General features: G+C 32.0%; 1 protein-coding gene across 10 annotated transcripts in view; it reads right to left on the reverse strand.

The window, feature by feature from the left end:
• LOC113510752 (tropomyosin-2) overlaps positions 1-5040 on the reverse strand; it is a 42976-nt gene extending 37936 nt beyond the window's left edge. For 7 of the 10 annotated variants that reach the window (XM_052902538.1, XM_026894276.3, XM_026894275.3 and 4 more), the window contains exon 1: positions 4891-5040. The gene's annotated coding sequence lies outside the window, so the exon portion shown is untranslated. The remainder of the gene's footprint in view (positions 1-4890) is intronic. The other 3 variants (XM_052902536.1, XM_026894274.3, XM_052902543.1) reach the window with 1 other exon arrangement.
• Positions 5041-6000: the final 960 nt, after the last annotated feature.

Genomic DNA, 6000 nt, shown 5'->3' on the forward strand with positions numbered 1-6000 from the left:
CGATTTTATAATACATGGGCATCCAATAAGAAAAGAAACCCGGAAATTGCAACGAGAATAGAACATGGATAAGAAGCAACATTGTACTTAAAACAACATTACCCTGAGGACAAGGATTACGCTCTATCCGTACACATATGTATTGCGAACCCAAAAAAGTCATGTGCAATTTAATAACGATTATCTCCACAAAAAAGCGACATTAATCAATAATTAATACAATTAATACAAAATATTTTATTGAGAGAAAATTATCAAAAATATCGATAAACATAAAAAAGACAAGTAAACACGAAAAGAAAATCTCGACAAGTCTTTTACAAATCTATTCAATATTCAAATCGCATGCAAAGGTAAACAATTTCTGTTCACCTCCATGAACAGTTAATTTTAGTCCCATAATATCGTCTCTGCATACAGATTTGTAACTGGTATTACTGTTTACCATACACTAAGCATTCACCATATACCTACATAAAAGGGACAATTTAAATGCTATAAACCTAACTTCGTGTGGTCTACTGACTGGCAAAATACCGTAATCAATTGTGTTTTACATTCGTAATTCATGGGTGCCAACATTTAATTACTTGACGTTTATTTCTGTGCATTCATTTAGAAATAACGCAGTTTTAATTATTACCTATATCCGTCTATTGCAGACTCTTCTGAATCACAAAAAATGCATACGATATTTGTATTTATCCGCTATTATTACTGCAGTAATTTAAATGCATATTGTGTTTTATAAGCCATAAAGAACCAGTCAACCTCAATGATGTATTGTAATTATCATTTTATTAACGTGCCAATTCATTGTGAATTAATGTTATTATTTTACATAAAATTAGAAATAAACAAGATCCTGTTTAGGAATACTAATTATAATACAACAATGTAATTCTGTGTCAAATACAATAATAATTACTATTTTTTTAAACGACTTAGTACCTTCCTGCCTCCTATTTAGTTCTCAATTCATTTGTTTTTAAATATAAAATTATATAAAGTATGTAAAATACACGATAAATTATAAAACAATATTATTAACTTTTTACAATTATAGGTTTTATTTATTTATTTATTTACTTTCACTTATAATATTACATTAAGTTATGACAATAATGCACACAGGCGAACTAATCCCTTAAAGGGATTTCTTCCAGTCAACCTTGAGAATCCGAAAGAAGAAAATATCTATAGGTTTGTATATAAAACATAATATATATGGTGCAAAAATAATATGATAAATAATAAATATAATAACTATTATACATATAAGTAACACAACTGTAATTGTATTGTAAAATCTTAGGATTTATTGACATATGGGTCCCAAATTATGATACAAATCTATTTGTGCAAATAAAATATTACAATACTAGCCATATCCCGCGACTTAACCCATGAATGGCGTGAATCAGTACGTAAAATATCATAAGATGTAACCTACCCGTATACCAAATTTCATTGAAACCCATCTTATAGTTTTGCATGAAAGAATAACAAACATTCATTAATCCATCCATCATTACAATCTTTCGCATTTACAAATAATATTGATAGGATTTTCATTTTTAAACGCTTTCGCGCACAGCGACTTATTGTTCATTTAATTGCCTTTCTCGTCTTTAGGTAAATATAATACCAAGTCGCGAATGATTCAAAATAAAGGCATTCCTTTGTGTGAGTCAGCAAGCGCGATAACCTGAAGGGTTATGGTCATCGGACAGGATTCCAGTGAAGTGCATGTTCGCGACTACATCCTCTGTGTAATGTTATGGAATTAGGGTTCATTATTTCGAAGTAAATAAGTAACGTCATCGTACAATGCAAACATTAATAACTATACCGATTGAATTCTAGACGAAGTCGTGGGTAAAACTAATCCTTTTTAATATTATAAATGTGAAAGTGAGTTTTTGATTATTTGGTACCTTTCATGCACTTTAACAGTTTAACCATTATGAAATTTGATTTACACGTACCATGTAAGATGAAGGATACAGAAAGATACGACGAAGTCGCGGGTAAAAGCTATATATAAAGCTATGCTATATACCAGCGATTCCTAAAGTGGGTTCCGCTAAACCTAGAGGTTTCGTAAAAAAGTCACCAGGGTTCCGCGAAATTATTTATACCGTGAAACAATTTCATTATTCACACATTAAAAATTAAAGGAAATTATAAAGTGTTATACTTTTAAAATATTTTTTATAAAAACTTTTGTTCTTGTTTAAATTACAGTGTTTTTGATTTGTAATCATTTGATATTGGGTTCCCTCAAATAAAAAGTGTTTAGTGGGCGTTCCGTTATCTTAAAAGTTTAGGAATCCCTGTTATATAGTACGCCTTTTGTATTAAATATGTTTTTATAATGACCACATTAAGAGTAGTAAATAAATAAATAAAGTTACTATTCTATAATTTCTTTAGAGATTTTTCCGTATTGTAAAATTAAAAGCAAGCACGTACACTATACGTGTTGATGAATAATATTAGGTGTTCGCGGAATTAAAACTGAGCTAACTGCATACCACGCATTGTTATCTACCACAGCTTTATAAAGGTAAAACTAGGTAGGTTACCTATACAATAGTCAATTTTAATTTAATTTAAAGAAATAGTATTTTGACGTATAGTCCTGGCGTTTGTCCGGCCATCTCTTCTTTTCCCGTAGGTGTCAAAAGAGGCGATTAAAGAAACTTGGTCGAGGGATGTGCAGCAGCGTCCCTCTTAAAACATCTCCAAGGCTTAACTGCGATTGCCAACTCGCCTGTCAAACGTGGCAAGTACTGGCAAAACCCCCCAATAAAGGGAGGCCTATCTTCAGCAGTCGACAATTAACGATTGATATGGTATAATAAAGAAATGGTAATCGAATGTTGTTGAAATTATTACAAAAACAGTATTTAAATTAAATAGTACCAAATCGAAACGTTTAAGCAACTGATTTTTGTTTTGTAATCATACACATATTAAAGGGGGGGCCGGGTTGGCCGTGCTCACCACATAATTATCTGGTAAATAAGGAGCTGAGCTTTTGGCTATAGACAAAGACATCTCTAAGAGATACGCATTTTCTTGCCAACCAGCCCCCGGAAACTAACCTTAAATACGCCGATATTTGGACATTAGCATACTGCCAATTATTTGTTTATTTATATTATCATTATAGAGTGCATTGCTTGCTTTCTTTATACGTTATTTTATTTAAACAGTAGATGCACATCATTGTAATATGTTATTGTTTTCAGGTACAGGCATGTGTGACGTAGAACGCTTGTTTACTTCTTGGCACTATACCAATATGTGCTAAATAGCTATAATTTGTACTTTGTACTTAAATTTAGATTGAAAAGGTGTAACAATATGAAATGAAACTATAGTAAATATATTATAAAACTGAACAACTTTCCCCAATGAATAAAGAAGAAAAAATATAGTATTTTCAACCGACTTTAAAAGAAGATTTTTTTCAATTCGGTTGTACATTAATTTTATGTTTATTACCCCATAACTTTATCAGTTGTAAATCGATTTGGAAAATTCTTTTTTATCTGCAAAGATATACTTATAAATTGGTATTATGACACAAACTTTTTTATAGGAGAAATTTTATCAAAATCGATTCAATAGCTTAGTTGTTAAATCAAAACAACTCGTTGCAAAAATGCCATTATATTTTTATTTATTTATATGACTTTATACTACCATCGATACATGGATTTGTAAGAAAAGATAAATACTTAAAGATAAGTAGCAATACAAAAGTCTAGTTTAGAGCTTATCCTTAATAGAAATCCATACTAATATTATAAATGTGAATGTTAGTTATTTTTTATGTCTGTTTGTTACTTTACAGCACATTTAAGGTTTAACCAATCATAAAATTCAGAATATACGTACTATATGGGATAAAGATGAATATAGACTATTTTTTTATATTAGTCAGTAAATATATCGTAGTTACGCAGACAAAATGGCGGGTGAAAGCTAGTAAATGATATTTTAAGAAAGAAAATCATATTTCTGTTTTCTACATGACAAGATAGTAATATCTTAAAAAAAAGATATTATAATATACTAATAATTTATTACTTTTAACTATAACTTAATATTAACTATTAAAATCTAAAATGTAACGTGAAACACCAGATGGCCTGAAATTCATGCCACATTCTCGTCTAAATATAAAAAGGCCTGAAAAAGTTGTTTGACAGTAGCTTTCGTGTTGCGCATGCGTGCGTCCCGCCCCCGCTTTCGAACTCTAACGCCATTGGTTATGGGCTGGCAAGTTGCCAAAAGCGCGGGAAAACTTTGACATCAGCTGTCTCTATTGGTCGGGGGGAAACGTAACCGAGCACCGCGTTATTCAAAAATAGAAATAGGGCATACTTGTCTATTACAAATTGCTGGCATCTCTCCCGAACTAATTGGTACAGAAACAGTAATGAAAGACTTAAATATAATATCTAGAAAATAATAAGGAATGAACGAATTTTACATAATTTTAAGAAAAATTGTCTCCATTTACTTGGGCATATCTATAAAATACATCTTTTGATAAAATAACATACGAGAATAAATACATTAATTACTGTCAAAAATGATGACGTTAAGCAATAATGGACAGCTAATTAATTTTCAGTATTTAACAGAAACCGTCAATTAATGTCGAGGTTTTACTAAGTCCTAGAAAATACATTTTCTTCCAGCATAATCCACCGTGACGGAAGCGATCACTGCACTGTAACCTACTTACCGGGTCGATCTATCAATAAAGGATTTGGGACTTATGATCAATGCACCTTGCCTTATTTAAAAAAAAAAAAAACACTATTTTTCACTGTTACACACTGAGGCACTGACAGAGCAAGTCGTACTTACATGTCGAGTCGACGCGTGCTGTGGTGCGACTGGCAGTCGGCGCGCAAGTTACTACGGTGTCGCCTTACCGCCGCGAAAGGAGATGAGGCCGTCGTCATCGCACCCCGCTCCGAGAATATTATAGCTCACCAGTTCATGGGGAAAGCCTTCGGAGTGCAAACTTTAGGATGAGACAGACCTCATAACATCTGCATGACTGTTACTTGTTTTATGTAGGATATATATAAAAGAAGCACAAGTACAGAGGCATGCAGTTGGTTCTATTTTCTTAATACAGGGTAAATTGAAGTTGTTAACCGTAAAACTAGAACATACTCATGCTATAGAACTTTTTTATGTACCTTAAAATGGCAAACAAGCTGATGGCCCACCAATGAAAAGCGGTAGCCGTTGCCATATGTTACGATAAATTTTTTATGAACAATTAACTATCTGAATGGCTAGACGCACCATGTTAGTATTGGAGGCTTAAAATATTTTAATTTACCACCTATATTTCTTTAGTGACAAATGTTAAGTTTTACAAGTAGAATACTCCCTCAAAAGCATGTTAACGGTGAATATTTCACCTGTATTTTTATCTCCGAAACAATATTATAGTACCTATTATTTAATATGTGTATTATATTGTAGACATTCCATTTATGCGCACGAAGCGCTTTAGGACTATCTCCATCATGTGTACGGCCAAGGAACGGGAACTCTTTCCCTGCTTATGTTTTTTCTACCACATATAATCTAGACCAATTTAAGCTTATAAGAATAGGCTATTCGTGAGCCACACTTTTAAACCTTTCAACAGTAAAAAAAATTACAAAAACATATAATATTTTATGCAGAAGTCTGTTCTGAACTGCTAGAATAATATCTGCGTGCACCCTAAAAATAACCATGACCCTCGCGGCGCCAGAAAACAATTGGTGAATGTAAAGTGGTCTTGGCTTTGGTAAACTGCTTATTAACAATTTTATAATTGGAACAACACATAATAGCTTTTTTTATTACTAACTGTCCCTGCGTTGTAGTGAAATTCGTACCTATATTTAGATGTGCAAATTAAGAAAAAATATTCTTGCATTGAGACAAGGATAAAGATGTGTTTTTATTTGA

The sequence above is a fragment of the Galleria mellonella genome, unplaced genomic scaffold (assembly GCF_026898425.1).
Source record: "Galleria mellonella isolate WM207_F2 unplaced genomic scaffold, CSIRO_AGI_GalMel_v1 utg905, whole genome shotgun sequence".
Lineage (NCBI taxonomy): Eukaryota > Metazoa > Arthropoda > Insecta > Lepidoptera > Pyralidae > Galleria > Galleria mellonella.